Below are 17,061 nucleotides of genomic sequence, written 5' to 3'. Positions count from 1 at the left end.
CAAACCTGTTACAATGGTCTGCAATGGTGGAGGAAGTGGCTCAAGGAAAGTGTCTCAGTCCATATAGACCCTCATCATGGGGGTCCTCTTCAGGTGGAGCAAGGTCGTCCATTGTTGAAGAATCCTCTCGAGAGTGAAGGTCCATCTGGTGCGGGGGTGGGGGTGGGATTCAGGCGGTCCCTCTGGGTCCGGTCCGGCGGTGGTTCGTCTGATGGGGTCGGAGTACTGGTGATGGTGTCGGATACTATGAGGCAGTGCATCAGCTTGGCGTAGCAGCGGGAGATGCGGCAGGCACGCAGGACGCTCTTGTTGCTGGGGTTCCAGGCTCCGAGCGTTCCCACGATGTGCACATCAACTGTCACATTGTAGCCACGGCCCCTCAGGATGTTGGCCAGTGGGGTGTACTTCTCCCGCTTGCGAGCCCGGGCGTCGGTGAGAACCGGCGCTGGTTCTCGAAGGGTAAACCGGTTAAATCAGCTACAACTTTCGACCAGATTTCTCTCAAACCAGTTTCAGCCATTTTCAAACCAGTTTATGTGCACTGAATGTCTGTTCTATTACAGGTTTAAACCAGTTTCTGATGAGTTAAACTGGTTTATGTGTAATGTCTGTCCCTAGCCATAGTGTTCAGTAAGTTGTTCTCTTCTGGTTTGTCAGCTCTGGCTAGCTCTTGTATTGCCAATCCCTTGAGGACTATGCTATAGTGGCAGGAAGCTACCAGACCTGGAGTGAGAGGTGCTTTGTATATTGCATACTAAACCACACAACAGAAAGTAAATGGGGCTGGGGCCCAGGAAGGAGCGCTGCTTCCCAGGACTGCATTCTTGTCACTAAAAGCTGACACAGGATAGCAAACAGCTCCTGGTGTAGATAAGATTACACACGTGCAAATGACATTCATCATCCCAGAAAGGTTTCTGCATGAGGCATCAGTTCTGGTTATTTCCTATTTACTCTCTCTCCCCGTTTCACAAGAGGAGGTTTAAATGATTGACCCAATTTTCAGCCCTCTGCACTGATGACAGATTACATTAATCATCTCATCACAGAGTATCTGCTCCATACCTTTCGTGACAACAGCCCTATGGCTTTCATGAAACCATTTATTTTTTCTATTATATATACCAGTATGTTACCTGTGGGACATACAAAAGAAGTGGAGTTTTTTTCTGAATAACCTATGAAACAAAACTATGACTTTGATCCAGCAGATAGTAGACCTTTATTTAACCTCAGGCCTGTTATATGTCCCACTGAAGGGATGGATGTCCAATGGAAGCTGGCAAAAGTTCTCTTGTGTGAAAAGTTACACATATGCATGTGTGCTTGCAGGATCAGAGACTCATTGTTAGATTATAACAAAAAGCAAAAAAAGGCCAGGAGATGGATGGTCCTATGGCTACAGCATCAGGACATTGACATTCTGTTCTTGGCTGTTCTGTAGACTCCTGGGGTGATCTTGGATAAGTCATTTAACTTCATTGTACTCTGTTTCTCCAGCTATTAAATGGAGCAAAGAACACATACCTGATGGGGTTGGGTAAAGCCCAAGTCATGGATGTGTTTGTTACAAGTGCTTTGGGAGCCTGGGTGGAAGTTTCTTCAAGATGTGAAGCAGCAGATAAACCTAGGCAAAAAATGAAGTATATGATCCACAAATATATTATTTGAAAAATGTCATTAAATATTCAGATTAGCAGCCAGAGCAAAAAGTGAGAAGATACAGCATCAAATAATCTATTTTAAGATAATTCATTAAACCAATCAGATAAATCATTCAAGTCATATTTATTGGGAATGGTAAAACCAGAAACAGATGGAACCAGTATTACAGACAAAGGGGACTTTAAGAACACAGAGCCTTGTAGTAACTTACTTTGGAGAAATTTCCAGTGGGTTAATTTGGAAGCATAGGGTTGTCTCTCTGGTCATCGCTTACGTGCTGTGATTACCATCTCCTGCCAGTAGTCTCCAAACTCCCAAGTGCCCCAAAAGCACTTCTCTGGACAAGAAGGGATCCCTTTGATGTCATGTCCTGGGTGGCAGCCAAGAGTGTCAGAGAGAGTTCTAAAAGCACATCCTATTTTTTCCCTTGATCAACTATAATCTTCCTTCCTACAGAACCTCCTGGCACATGGAGGGTTAATGTTTTTCTTATGAACTGTACAGTGCTTACTTACTCTGCAGCTCCTGGGGGGGAGCTGGAGATGATTGTTTGTCTTTTCAAAGAAAATAATATACTCCACACTCAAGGATGTTCCCAACAAGCCTGCTGTTATCAGAACTGGCGGCTGGTGTGCCTGGGTCAGGCCTTTCTGCTTTTTGAGTGTTATTTTTCTGGGAGGATGCTACATGTGGAAGTCTGGCTGACTCAACTTCATAGCTAGACGCAATGCAGGAGGCCTGTGAAGGCGTGCAGCTATGACCGATGGGGGTTTCTGCTTGAAGCTAACCAGGCACCCAGCTCCTCAAATGCTCTGTTTTATTTAGAATTCAAATGCATTGAGCTTGCTTTACCACCTGGAACTGTTGCATGGGACATGAACTTTCCACCACAGCAGTAAGCGTGTTCGCAGCAATGGATTAAAGCTGAATTCATGGATCTTTGATTCCAGGTGCAAGGCTGGGAGGAAGCCCATGAACTCAACCTGTGAGCTCTGAGACCTGCTGTTCTGCATAGGCAGGTCTTTTGCCTGAGCACAAGTTGCAAAGTTGGGACCAAAGAATGGATGTTTTGGAAACATTTTGAAGTATGGATGTCTGTCCAAGAACAGGGTAGAATGAGGGAGCGTTACCACATCAGGAGACCAAGAGCTCCTGGAGAATGTGATAGGTTTGCGGGTCCTTTGTGTAGACTGCGTCAGAGCTGCAGTCTCTCTCACCCAGGCACTATGGGTTCATGCTGATTACATTTGAAGTTAATTTTACATATATGTGTATATACACACACAGTTCCAATCTGCAGCACATTAGCAAGAACCTTTTTAATCCTGAGGAGATAAGCTACTTCCTATGGTTAAAGCATTGTCAGAGATGATAATGAAATGATCAGATGGAATTAAACAGCAGCAGTGCCACCTGGATTGAAACGAAAGGGCTAGACTCCTTTTTCCTAGAAAGGGAGTCTCTGAAAACTTGAAGGAAGCTTGAGGCTCACTTCAAAGTCATTAAGCTGCTGGAGAGGAAAGGCAAGGCAGGATGCCCTCAACTAGGCATGCTCAGCACTGGCTGCTTCATGCAAGGCACTCTCACAGTACTCCCCAGCGCAGAGGACAGAGGCAAGCATGACGGAGCCACTTGGTAAGTCACTGACCTGTTCTCTTATTACATCTCCCAGCTCCAGCCAGTTAATTTCATTCTGAAATAAGATTTCAAGAGAACTGTCTGAGCGACTTTGCTGTTTCTCTTTTAAGGCATGCTGCAAAAACAAACTGCCCCACTGCAGAGCTGTCATGCAGCTGCCAGCGATAAGAACTTTCTCATCCTTTCAAACTGTGGTCTCTGCTCTATCCCAGAGGTCTGAGCAGAGAGAGTCTCTACACGCAGCTCGGACACTTTTCAAACAGATTAATAATTTTGCTGAAGCAGGAACAGATTATATGATCTCCAGTCAAGTTATCTGAGTACCAGTGAAGAATGAGTTTTATGATCCACTTGGCTTTTGCTGTGGACTAGGATCTCTGGCATGTGCTGCTTCTCTCTTAGCCTGGCGAAAATTGAGGCAGAAACGTAAAGACTAAAACCACCTAATGTGGGTTTGCTGCTTGCAGTGTCCCTTGTACTTCTATGCTTTGGTGGAGTCCAAAGCATAAGAGAAGGGTTGCCTTACCCGTGCAGCCCTGGAAGCAGTCTTTTCAAGTCAGGCTTTTGCTCAGTTGCATGCTTCTAAGGACTCCTCAAGTAAGTACAGCCAGGGCTCACTTCCAGTGACCTGCTAGTTAGTGGATGAACTGACCGTTGCTTCAGTGGATTCGATTTCTCTACCGATAGCCCTCCGTTGTTTATATACATTGTTTTTGGCCTGTTTTTGACTTCTTAGGGGATACATTAGAGAAATAATGATGTTAACCCCAGGTTGCTGAAAGTCCTGCCCCTCACAGAGTGAATCTAATGCTTTAGGGATTAGGGTTCGGTAATCCAAGACTGAAATCTAAGAAGTGCTTGTGTGCATGTCTCCTCGCTAGTGCCTGGCTGCTGCATCCCAGGAGTTCTCCTGCCGTGTTTATTGTTCCCAGCTAAACTCTTGTAAGGGAGATGCTGTAAAGATTGTTTATGGAGCTTGATGGCCAGCCTGGATCTCTGATTCTCCAGGCATCTCTCTCCAGATGTAATCACTTTAGCCATAAAGTGCCACACAATTTCTGTCATTTTAGGTGCTTTATAGCAGACATGAGGGCTTTACTGCAATACAACCAGCTTAGTGGTATAAAGGCATTAGCTTCTTGCCAGTAACAACAGAAATAAAAATGCTTGAAAGGTATTTGTATATTTAAAAAAACAAAGTATTGCACTGAAGAGCTATAACTAAAAGCTTCAGTTACTCTGTATGTACAGGCAAGTGACAAAATGGGTGACTGGCTGATAACATGCAGCTACTACAAAGCTTAAATTTGTTCTGTCTCCCACGTAATAGGTGAATTAACAACAAACATGCAGATTGCAGGCATTTTGAAATGAGATTAAATGAGTTTAGCTAAATCCCCAAATCTTGTAAAGTATGTTTGTCTGTTTTTAAGGTCTATATAGTTTTGTCTGTTTCTGAACAAACCTGAAAAAGCCCATGAAGAAATCTAATCTCTCTTTTAGTCTTTCTCTCTAGTTCTTGGAGTTCTTGTCTGCTCTGATATTGAACATCTTTCTCCCCACCTCCCCCCAATACACCCTTGTTGTCTTCTTCAGCATGGTGTATGCTGTGTTGTACTACCACCTTTGACAATTTCATAGGATCGCCACTGCTGCTCATGTCACTTTGCACCTGTTAATTCCAGTCTTCTCTCCCTTTTAACAAACTTTCTGCACCGGAGACATGGATTCTTTACTAAGGTCAAAGGCCCTGATTTAGAAAATATGCCCCAGCTGACATGCTCTTAACCATGCTGTGTAAAGAAACCCGTGAATGTTAAAGTCAGCATCTGTCTTCATAGCAGCTTGTCTTAAAAAGGAAAATTAAAACATGGTCATAAGAATGTCTTAGGCTGTGGTCACACAAATTACCCATGCAGCTTCACCTGTGCTCAAATGAGACCCACTGGCTTCAGCTGGAGGGGTTGGGGCTGTATTACACCAGGCTGCAAACATTTACCTCCATTCTATTACATACTATTATAAGGGTATTGGCACTGATGCCAAGCAGGCTCAGTTAACTGTTACAACAGAGAAGAAGAAAAGCTGCAGCTTTGTGTAGTATGTTGGGCTGAATATTGCATTGCATAATTGTCTGAGAATAGTAGTGCTCAACCTTTCTGGTGCGCAGACTGCATGTGTGGGGTACAGCTGGTGTGTGGCCTGGAGCCAGGAGTCGAGCTGGGCCCAGCCCCATGTACTAGGTCTGACTGGACCAACTCCACCAGCTGGACCTACGTGGCCTGTGGGGCTCCGTCATTTGGCCTGTGTGTCCAGAAATTTAGCAGCAGAAGAGCAGTGGTAGTGTTATTTGTTGTGGGGCTCCCAGATTGCTCTGAGCAATCATTTTGATCTGTGCTCCTGGTTAGTGCCAATGGGATGCATATTTCATCTTCTCCAGCCCTGCTCTTTAGCTGGAGCGTTTTTCCTTTCATTTTATTAAAGTTTCTGTTCCAGGGCAAAAGAGGATGTTACCACTTGTTACTGTTATTAATAGACACTCGGAAAACAATGATCTTCCAGTTTCAGGCTAAAGTAGATCGGGTGAATAAAAGGAAATGTTGCAGGAGCAAATACAGTTAACAGCAGCTGCTATAGAGCTTGTTATGCCAAGGAATTGTGTACCAGTTAATCACTTGGGCTCTGGTTCCGCCCCCCGTATTGCACGCCCTTGGTTCTCCTCCGGCAGGGGGGAGATGGGAGCAGCCGGGGCCTTACCCAGCCCTCTTCCCCAGTGCAGAAGCCAGCACAGGTGATTTGTCAAGGAATGGGGGTGGTGATTTGGAAATTTTGGAGATTACTGTCTCCTGGAGAGCCATGGGGAGTGGGTAGGACAGTGACTACCTGAGGCAGGTTTCCTTTTTTCCCCGGCAGCTCCTTGGGTGGGACAATATCTTCCTACCCCAAGTACAAAGCAGGTTGGTAAAATATCATGGCCAGGCTGGGGCCCCAGGTTGTGTCTTCACTTCCATTTTGATTATTCAGAGTTGCTGGAATTAGATTCTATAACATACTCTTCAGTGTTCAGGAAATACTTAGTGGGCTGCTCTGTCTGCCTTGAGTGTGTCTATTAAGCATTAGTAGATTATAGTGGAACATTGTTTTTAAGTATGTAATTTGACTAGCTTTTCATGACCCAAGGAGCACATAGAAAACAAAACAAGGATACATTGTTCAATGGGTGTGCAAAAAAGTTTTCTGCTTAGCTGTCTAACTAGAGAAAGATCATTTAAAATAATTCTCCTGACTGTTCCAGCAATGACAATGCTACATGCAAATTTGGTTTTGCCCAAAGCCCATTTGTTTGGAGGCTGATGCATTTCTAAATTTCTCAGTCATTTTTGAGCATAAGCAAGTTCCTGCCCAAATCAGTTCTAATGACTTTGGCAGAAGTCCATCCTAATTAACCTTGAGGGAATTTAGCGGTGGGAGAGTGTGGTATGAAACAATTGTTCTCTTGTAATTTTTGCAATGTGTTGACCCAACCAGGAGTTACGTCTTTGAAATCTTCTGGGTCTTTGCTGACCCATTGCAGCAGTTTGTTTGTTTTTAACAGATGTTGTTTTCCTCTACTTCTGAGTGGAAAGGGTTATCTCACTTGCTAAACCTTGCTATTGTGCTTTGTTTCAAGAGCCCGCGGACTTGCAGAACACTGGGAAAGTTTACTCACTAGTTCCGGCTACAAAAGAAAGGGTGGTCAGTCTTTCAACAACCTGGATATGATCTTTAAGATCTCATAGGAGGATGATGGGATCTTTTAACATCTACAGTAGCGATCGCTGGCGGTTGTTAATTACACCAAACAGTGAAAGATGGTAGTGGTACAAGTTGCTGAAGTATATCAGGATTGAAATATTAACATGCGTCAGTGATTCCTTGGACAGTATTAATTGAATGTAGTATGCCTAAATTTCCAAGCGTGGCTGCTAATTTTCAGTGCTTCCGTTTTGAGGTGCAAAAGACACCAGTAAATGTTATAAGGTAGACGTCCAAAATCAGTAGCCATTTAGGAAAGTCAGGACTCTCTCTTCCTCTACACTGCTAACACCTGTCTAGTCAGTCTCTAAGGAATCTCAGCACTCAAAAACTTTGCCACCATAAACCCTTGCTTAAGGCTACCTCATGATCAGTGGCATATTATGAACTTACAGTTTAGTACTCCTGAACCTCAGGAGTACATATATTCACTAAACCCTTAATCCTTTACAATATTACTATGGTATTAGGATCTTGCCATGAACAAAACAAAAGCTATTGTGTGAATGCATGGCAGAGAATGCATGACAGACGTGAGAAGTGGATGCAAGGGGCATTAATGATACAGATAGAGATCTACAAGAAGGCTGTTGCTTCTCTAGAAAAGTATGCAAAATTAATGTAAAACAAATAGTGAGAGAGGAGAGGCTGGTGGATAAACAGAAGGGGCACACAGGACTGTGCTCACCACCACACAAGTTCTTCATCAGTCTAAAAGAAAGGGATGCCGCATAGCCGTATGGATCCTCAAGGACAAGGCACCAACTGCATTTGTGAGGAGGAGAAAGTGTTTGTTTACAGGGGGTTTTTTCCTTGAATCCTGGCCTGAATGGCTGACCAATCCTGCTGTGATTAGTAGAATGCTAATGTGTGTAATCCTTTTGATCATGGTGCCCAAGCTTTATAACCCATGTCGCCGTCATCTCAAAGTAGTCCAACTCTGTGATGGATCCCTTATTAAAACACTCCACACTTCAAAAGATTAAATGCAATTATTATTGTGATCTCTCTGTGTTTTGCCCAAACTGAGTGCTTTTTCTATCGGTTAAAAAAAAAAAGAAAGAAAAAAAAGAACCGCATATTTTAGTGTGGGAACAATTTATTCAGGCTTTGCGTGGAGGTATTTTAAGTGGAGCTGTTGGTATTCAAGGTCTTAATTTTAAGACACAGTCAAGAAATGCAAGTACTATGTGTTTTGTTGCCCTGACAAATTTATTCCTACAAAGTGGCATAAACAGCACAAGAACGCCCAGTTCATTTTTAAAACATGTTGTCTTTTATAGCTTGTTTTTTTGGAGGGAAAGGAGTTGGCTAATCCCATTGTGTCTGATAAATGTACTTTACTATTTAGCTCTACTGTTGTGATAAACAAAAGCTGTCATCTGAGGAAATACTTCATCCTCTGCCAAGTGCTCTAGGAACCAGATACATCTTCAGTATGGAAGACAACTGAATATATATTTTAATTGCTCTTTTTGTGCATAGAAATAAGAAGCCAAGGACAAAAAACCCCCCACTTGCGTTGCTTCTGGAACAGCAGTAGAGTGCTTTTTCACTATTGGAAACAAGCAGTAGGCAATCTGAACACCAGCTACTATGGGAGCTGGTAGAAGCTGTTTTCCTTATTTGGCTTTGAAAGCACTTACCCAGTAGTTTGCTCTTGGAGAACTTTTAAAAATATTCTAAATAAAAAAAGTAGAGTCTGAATGATTCCCCTTTCTTCCCTGATCAAATCTACCCAGTGACAAGCTAAATATTGATACAATAGAAATTAATTAACAGTAAGCATGCGCGCGCGCGCGCACACACTCACTCACTCACTCACTCACTCACTCAATCCCTGCAAGAGTCTGGCATCACTACAGACAGCTAAGGTGGCCATCATAGAGGACATTCCGGTTTTCTTGAAGAAAAAATAGAGGACATAAAAGTGGTGGGTTTCAAATCAATAGAGGACAGAGTAGCAGAAAACCAAAATGTCCTTCGTGATGGCCACTCTACAAACAGCCCAAGCCAGTACCTAACTCGGAAGAAGAGGCAAGCTTTGCATTGTGCTAACAAACCAGCGTTGTGACAGATGAGAAGCAGAAGTCATTCCCAAAGGTCTGGATACCAATGAAGAGTACCCAGCTGACTGTTCACCTCTCCGCATATCCTTGATAACAGTGAGGAATCTACTGTGTTTTGTTAGCCAGAAATCAGGCTCTTTTATATAGGTTATTTATTCTTTACGTTAACATTTCCCTTCTTCCCCTTTCCAGCTTTTCTTAGGAGCCTTGTTTTAGCATTACACTGTTATTGGGCATAATTCCAAATGGATTTTGTTGGGGATTTCTGCTCATAAATTGATGGAAAGGGTATGGACCCTGATTTTCAGCAACTGTAAGTCTTTGTGCTTTTTATTTTTCCGGAGAGAAAAATATGTTGCCTTTCCTTTTCACAGGTAACAAAAGGTAAATGCAGCATTCATGTTGTTTCCTGTGAGATGAATTAGAGAGGTATACAAATGCAGGAACACACGGGCTAGTCACAAAGTTCAATTTCCCGGCCTACAATCATTTTGGCATGTCCTTTCTTCTTGCAGGCGTCAGAGATGATTTGTCAGTTAGTGCTGCTGTCTTTGAAATCCCAAATATGGTTTGGCTGTAATAGAAACTCTCCCAGAGATTTTTCCAGATGGGTATCAGTGATCTGAGGCCTCCCAGTTTTGAGGGATCCCAGGGCTGTCTCAGCTCAGCAATCTAGTAGTCTTGTCTGTGGTGAGTCCAAAGGTTTGAAACTCATTCCTTGTTAGAGCAGTTGAAGCCCATACCTTCCTGTCTCACAAAGGGTTATCTCAGCTTTTATTTCTAGTATGTGTTCTTTTCAGTATGGCCTCTGCTGGCCCTATATTTCCTTCCAACCCTCCTCCTTTTCTCCTGTGATTTCCTTTGAGTAATGAGAGTGTTGGGCTTTAGGGGCTGCTATAACATTTATGCTGATTTTGATTTGGTTTTGTTTTTATGTACAACACCCAAGGGAGCCTTGGCAGGATGGATCACACATGACACTTTATAAATAATATTTTCATTTTATTATTGACTGTACTTGAAAAAGTAAATTGACATGTTACGAGTAAGTTAAGATGCTTGTTTAATAGACCTGGTTGGGAATTTTCCATTAGAATGATCTTTAATAGGAAAGTGTTGGTTTCGCTGAATATTTCCCATCAGGAAAAATGCACAGTGTTGAACTTTATCTCCTTATTGTGTATTGCTGTAAAGGAACTGTAGCTCTGTCTTTGTCTATGTTCTTGGCTCCCTGGAAGTCTCCATCTCCTATAAGGACGCTTATGCGTGTACATTTTGTAAGAATCCACCTATGAGGGAGACATCTACTGTGGAGGAAGAGAGCCCACCCACTTCTTATCCCAATAACATTGAGGTTAGAGCAGTTGCCTTAGACCCAGAGTCTAAGCTAAAAGAGAGTTGAACCCACATTTCTCATTTTCCAGGGAAGAGTCCTAACCATGAGGACGTGAGCTAGCTGCCCCGATGGAGCACTTCTAGAGACATAGATGTTCAGGTAACTTGGTGGCTGTTGTATGATAGGACTGAATCGTTTAGATGCCTAAAAGTTATATAAGATCATCTTAGAGGTGGAATAGATTTGGGGTTCAAGAGTTTTGGGAATGTCAAACTATTTTATTTCCAGTGAAAATGAAACATCCCAACATTTCCAAATCAAATTTTTTTTGAGCAGACTTTTCACAGAAAACTACAATGTTTGAACTTTTAGGACAAACATTGAAATATGAGGATTATCCACAGGAAGGAAGTTCCAAATTTTAGTCAGTTCTCTTGTGTAAGCTTAACTTAGGAAAAAAGAAAAGATCAAGCTTGATATTTCCAACAGAGGATTCTAGTACTTGTTGCATAGCTTAAATTCTCTGGGGCTTTCCTGGCAATCACTGGGAGTTATAAGTGTGTAAAAGTCAGAATGATCAGGTGCCAGCAGCTGCCTTATTTTGGGTGTCTATTGTGGAGTACCATTTTGCTGCAATAGTTATCATTTGGTATTTTTAATATAAATCTCTCTGATAAAATTTTTAACCCTAACCATTAAAAATTTAGTTTTAGGATAAAGCTTGACGTGTTGCCAAATGCTTTGGAGCAGGTAGCAGTGAAACTGCAAGCATTCCAGATGAAAAATGTAAGCCATGGTGGAGTTTTTTTTTTTTATTTTAATGAAAAAGCAGGCCTATGAACAGTGTCAAGAGGTTGTCTAGTCCACAGGTGCTCAGCCTTCTAGCCCCAGTGGGTCAGATTGCATGGACAGGATCAGTCTGCAGGCCAGATCCAGCGTGGAGTCAGTGCGCTTGATTTGGCCACAGAGCAACCCCAGGTGTGTTGGATACAGCCATGGAGCAACACTATGTGTGCCAGGCCTGATCCCATATGCTGGAGCAACCCTATACCCTCCAGATCTGGCCCTGCATGTCAGTGTGACCTGACACATAGTGTTGGCACTTGGTTTATGACCCAGATGCCTTGTTTTGAGTGGACCCAAACCCTCAGACTGACCACAACAGTCCTGGTCTGAGCATTTGGGTCCACCCAGAACAAGGTATCTGGGTCATAAATCCAGTGCCAACAATTAGCACCTCCTCCGGGACAGAGATGGTGACTCTGACTCAGGGACTGGGACTCAGACCAGGACTGGAGGGCTGTAACCTGAGGGTTTGAGTCTGCCCAGAACAAGGTATCTGGGTCATTAATCCAGGACCAACACATAGGACTGTATCATTGACCCCAATGGGGCTCGCCTCCAACCCAGAAATTTAACATCAAGGGACCAATAGCAGCATTAATTGTTGTGACATTCCCCCACCACCAAATTTCAGGACCTCTGAGGAGTCCTGACAACCATGTGATGCAGCCCTACAGACCAGATTCAGGCTGTGGCTCAAAGGTTGAGTACCACTACTCTAGCCTATTCCTCTTCATTCGGCAGGACCAGTATCTAGACTGTCTTTGTTTAGATGTCTAGTTTGTCTAACCTGTCCTTAAAATCACCAGTGAAGAAAATGTCATAATCTTCCTACAGCTTCAGTGACTCACCACTCTTACTGTTCTGTCTCAGGAAACACTTTCTAACCTTAATTTCCTTTGCAAATTACACCAAATAATTCCTGTTTCACTCTCCTAGACATGGTGAATAGTTGGTCACTGTCTTCATTTTATCAATACTTGATAATTTTTTAAGATTGTTATCATGTACCCCTTCCCCCCACACACTTTTTAGACCAAATAAACCCAGTTCTCTCTATCTTTTCCTATAATGGCACATTTTCTAAGCCTGTGTCATTGTTTTTCTTGCCCTCCTCTGGATCCGCCTAAACTTGTCTACATCTTTCTGAAAGTGGGATGCACAAAGCTGGACACAGTGCTCCAGATAAGACCTCACAAGTATTGAATAGGGTGCAATAATTACCTACTGACCTTACATATGACAATTCTGTTAATACTTCCCAGAATTACATTTATTGTTTTACAACAGTATCACATTATTGACTTCCATTCAATTCAGCCCTGTTCAGTTCAACTATTATGCACAATAGCTGCTGAGCCAGTTATTTCCTAATTTGTTGTTGTTTGATTCCCCTCCCCCTTCCTAAATGTACCATTCTGTACGTTAATGAATTTTATCATTATTAATTTCAGACCATTTCTCTAATTTATTGAAAACATTTTGAATTCTACTCCTATCCTTCAAAATGTTTGTACTGTCAAAATGTTTGACACCAGCTTGGTGTCATCTGCCAATGTTTTCAATTGCTTTCTGTATTCTAGCAACCAAGTTGTTTAATGAATAGACCTGGATCCCAGAGAGTCCCTTAAGGGTCACCACTGGATGGATCCTCCCAGTGTGACAGTGAACTATTACAAAGTGTTCTTTGGAAAATTTTTCTTATACAAGGCACAGGCAAGGGTGGATTGGGGGGATGCACTGGTGCAGTTTTACCCCTTTCTTCTCCTTTGATTTCTGCTCCACCCAAAGTTTAAAATCAAGTGTCTAGCAGTGGTAGTACCACTAGTAGCATTCTAATCAGTCAGTGCTGAGGAAGTCAGTTGACTTCATGGCTCGTTAAAATCAACCTGCTTTTATAAAAAAAAACTCTTCAAACTACAAATGTTAACAACCCTTTCTTCTTTTTAGTGGTTTTGATGTTCCACCAATCTTTGTTCTGCAGTTTTGCTGTCTGTTAGCTGCTTCTGGTAATAAGGTTCCTGTTTCACAGCACTGCAGATCATTTCTTTAACTCATTCCAATGAGGATATATATTTTTTCTTCAATCTTAAACTGAATAATATAACCCTAGATCCCTAGCATATTAGTAAAGCTTCTAATTTATTTTAACTGGGGAAAAATATGTGTTGTTATAAAAGTGATGATGCATCACAACATCTGCACCTTTTTTCAAAATTCTAGATCCATATATGGGCTTGGGTAAAGTACATATATACGTATATATACAAATATGCCATGCTGGACTGTGTGCCTACTTCCTGAACCAGACTCAGTATAGCTTCATTTATGGGTTGCTGCTGGTAAACTAATTAAGACTGCTCAAATACAGCTGCCCCTCTTCCAGTTCCGGAGGTAGCGCATGCAAAATAGCATGACACATTTAAGAGCATGGCTGCCTGATTCAATCAGCTTGTGGTAAAGGCATGCTTTTCAGTATAGTTTTACTCCGTTGCACCTAGATCTTCTAATGATTTCACCTACATCAGTAGTCTTCAAATTTTTTTAGCTCTGTACCCCTCTACCTGCAAAATACAGCTGCTCGTGCTCTTTATATCCAGTGCATCTCTTCACGTTTACTTCTTAGGAAGAACATTGAGAACATGTCAGTGCATGATAATGCCAGTACTTACTGTGCATTGTCACATTGACTGTGACAGAACACCCTTTAGGGTGTCTGTCACTTTAAGGGCTGGAGCAGGGAACTGCCAGGTGGCTAATGAGAGTGGCCATTTTGGGAGAGCTCTGTTATAAGAGCAGAGCATTTTGAAATCAGCTGCTTCTTAGTGACATTGCCTGGTGGACCTCCAGCTCCAGGAATATCTCAGAGGTAAGGGTGAGGCTACAGGGAAGGAGGAGACCACATTAGTCCTGGGCATGACCTAAAACTGCACCCTGCCAGGATAGGGAGACCTAGAGGTCCTGCCTGTGGTGGGGCAGGACCACGTAAATACCAGGATCAAGAACCTCCCCAGTGTAAGGTGGGTCAGGGTGCCTAAACCCTTACCTCCACCATTGGGTGGGTTATCTGGAGAGCTACAGTGGGGCAAACATGCTTTGTGAAGCACCTGAGCCTGTAGGGGTGCAAGACCCTGGACCCTGAAAGTGGCAGGGTGGAGTAGTGGGGCCAGTTAAGCTGAGAGATTCCCAAGGGGGTGTTTGACCCTGGGCCCCAGTAGGAGGGGTGGTGTGTTTGCCCAAGGGGGCAGAAGTAGGGAATGGCTTGGTGAGAGGCTAGGGTTGAGATAGCCCAGAGTGGGGTAAATCAGTGGTCACTGCCCAGATGAGGGTCAAAGTGGACCCAAAAGGCTGGGTGAGGGCTGACTGAAGAGAGTAAGCAGAGGAATCAGCAGTCACCACCCAGATGAGGGTCATGGGAGAGACCCAAAAGGCTGAGCCAGGGCTGTCTGAATTATGAGTGGGCAAGCCTGAGGATCTCTCCAGAGTAGGGCGGTGGGAGTGTGGCCTGGATAGGCGGTATGGAAGAGGCCCTTTTGAGAGGGGGACAGAGTGTGAGAGACCCTTGTGAGGGGGAGCAGTAAGAGAAAGGCCCAAGTAGGGCAGTATGTGAGTGGCCTTACAAGGGGCTATGTTCGACCCGGCTGTAAGCCGGGGCTGTTTATGTTTACAGCATGACATCAGCGAAGCATGGGTCATGCATAAGGGTGGTAGGAGCATGTACTGATTGCCCGTGGTCATTTGGGTGCATGAAGGTCAGCCTCCCACCTATTTGACATTAAATCATTTACCAACAAGGCGTGGCAGGAGAGCAAGGTGGATGGTTTGCCCAGAGACAAAGGCAGAGCCATAATAGTATCAGGCCTAGAAGGTGCCTTTGTCACATTGACCAATCAGAAATTTCATTGCCATTACTAACATCTAGGCATGTGCCCCTTGGCAAAGTGCTGTATATCCCCCAGGAGTATGTGTACCCTAGTTTGAAAACCACGCTTTCCTAATTTGCTATGAAAATAATATGTGAGACTTTCAATAACCTTACTAAAGTCAAGATTCATCATATCTTTAGCATCTCACATATGCATACAGATTTTTTCAGTATCTCTGTAGTGTCAAAATTAGACCAACTGCTTTTGAATTTCCCAGGGTCCTCTTTTTCCCCCCTTTTAAAGATCAGTGTTGGCCCTTTTCCAGTCCTGTGCACTTCACCCATCCACCATGAATTCCTGAAGTTCATTGCTAATCATTCAAAGATTGATTTGGCAAGTACCTTTAAGTATTCAACAGTAAATTTCATTAGACCCTGCTGACTTGGATATATTAAACTTAATATTCCTTAACCTGCTATTCCCTTATTCTGACCTGTATGCTGACCTCATTGTTATAATTGGTCATAATTAATGTTTTTGTGAAGACTGTTCAAACATTTGGATTATGTTTTTTTTAAATTTGAATGCTTTCTGTAATCCCTGTTACTGCACTATGTTGACTTCCATTGTATTCCTGTGCTACCTAGCAGCACTGGTCAGGGTTTGGAGTGCCAACTTGCTAAGCATTGTACAAATGCAGGCAAGAGAACAATCCCTGCTGTGAAGAGCTTTGGTCTAATTTGATTTTACTGTTTAAAAAATATTAATTTGAAATGTTTGTTTTCAGTGCACTTACTGGAACATATAAGAAAGGGAGTGGAAAATAGAGGAGGTTAAACAGCCCTTTTTAAGAGAAGCCAAACCATTTTGGCTGAGACTTTTTCTATGCTGAGCATCTGCCTCAGATTTCTTTTGAAACCTTCATCTAAAACCATTCATTTTGGAGAACAAAATTAGGACACAATTACTTTTGTCTATGTTAGAAAAATCCTTATACCCATTTCAATGAGAAGCTCTCAATGCCATCATGTTTTTGAGCTGAAGCTTGGAATTTGTCAAGAAGAAGATATTGCTGATGAGAAAGAAGGTGTCTTTTGCTATCCCCATGAAAAAAACACCCAAACTTAGTCAAGCTGTAGAACTTTGAAAAATCCCAGTTTGCACATCATTAGTAAAGATTTTTTTTAAATTTTAACCACTTAGTTTTCTAAAGGTTCTTTCCTCACTGAACATCTTCTGGTATCATAGCTTTTGATGTTGACCAAGCTGGACATATACCAATCCGACTTTCTGACTCAGCATGCTCCATTTCTTCTCGGCTCTAGTTTGTGATCAAAATGTGCACGGGTACTGAGGAAGGGAAGTTTTGATCAATGAGACTAGAATTGGGAGAAGTGTAGAACAATTGGTTGAGGAGGGTGGGAGCCGGGGGAGAGTGGAACAGAGTAATAGTAAGGGTAAAGTAGGCAGACACAGGTAAAATCAGGACTTCGTGGAAAAAAAAAAAGGGAAACTGGGACTGAGTGCATTAGAATGCTAATAACCAGTGTGGAGTGTACACGGATAGGGAGGAGGAATGTAGATCTGCCAAACAGTGGTGATGAGGAGGCAAAGACTGGGATTGACTGACCAAAAACGGACACAGGAAAACAAGGATAGCACAGATTAAGACAACAAATCAGAGAAGAGGTAAATGGGAAGCTGAATTAAAACAATGTGCCTGGAGAGAATGAGACTGGGGACTAAAATGTGTTAAGGCCTGGAAGATGGAAACGGGAACTGTCTGGGCAAGGAAGTTGGACGCAGAGGCGAATCACTGAAACCAAATATTTTGCTAACTTTAGGTCTG

General features: G+C 42.8%; 1 protein-coding gene across 2 annotated transcripts in view; it reads left to right on the top strand.

Moving 5' to 3' along the window:
• The window catches only part of KIAA1462 (KIAA1462 ortholog), a 151,576-nt gene that overhangs the window by 87,127 nt on the left and 47,388 nt on the right, over window positions 1–17,061 (top strand). The window contains exon 1 of one of the 2 annotated variants that reach the window (XM_019508222.1): window positions 3,052–3,300. The exons of the other annotated variant lie outside the window; for it this stretch is intronic. The gene's annotated coding sequence lies outside the window, so the exon portion shown is untranslated. Of the gene's footprint in view, window positions 1–3,051; window positions 3,301–17,061 lie in introns of those variants that run through there. 2 annotated transcript variants of the gene reach the window in all.

Source organism: Gavialis gangeticus, unplaced genomic scaffold (assembly GCF_001723915.1).
Source record: "Gavialis gangeticus isolate Ggan-Ray unplaced genomic scaffold, GavGan_comp1, whole genome shotgun sequence".
Taxonomy (NCBI): Eukaryota; Metazoa; Chordata; order Crocodylia; family Gavialidae; genus Gavialis; species Gavialis gangeticus.
Note: the sequence above shows the minus strand (reverse complement) of the source record. Positions and strands in the feature narration are given on the sequence as shown.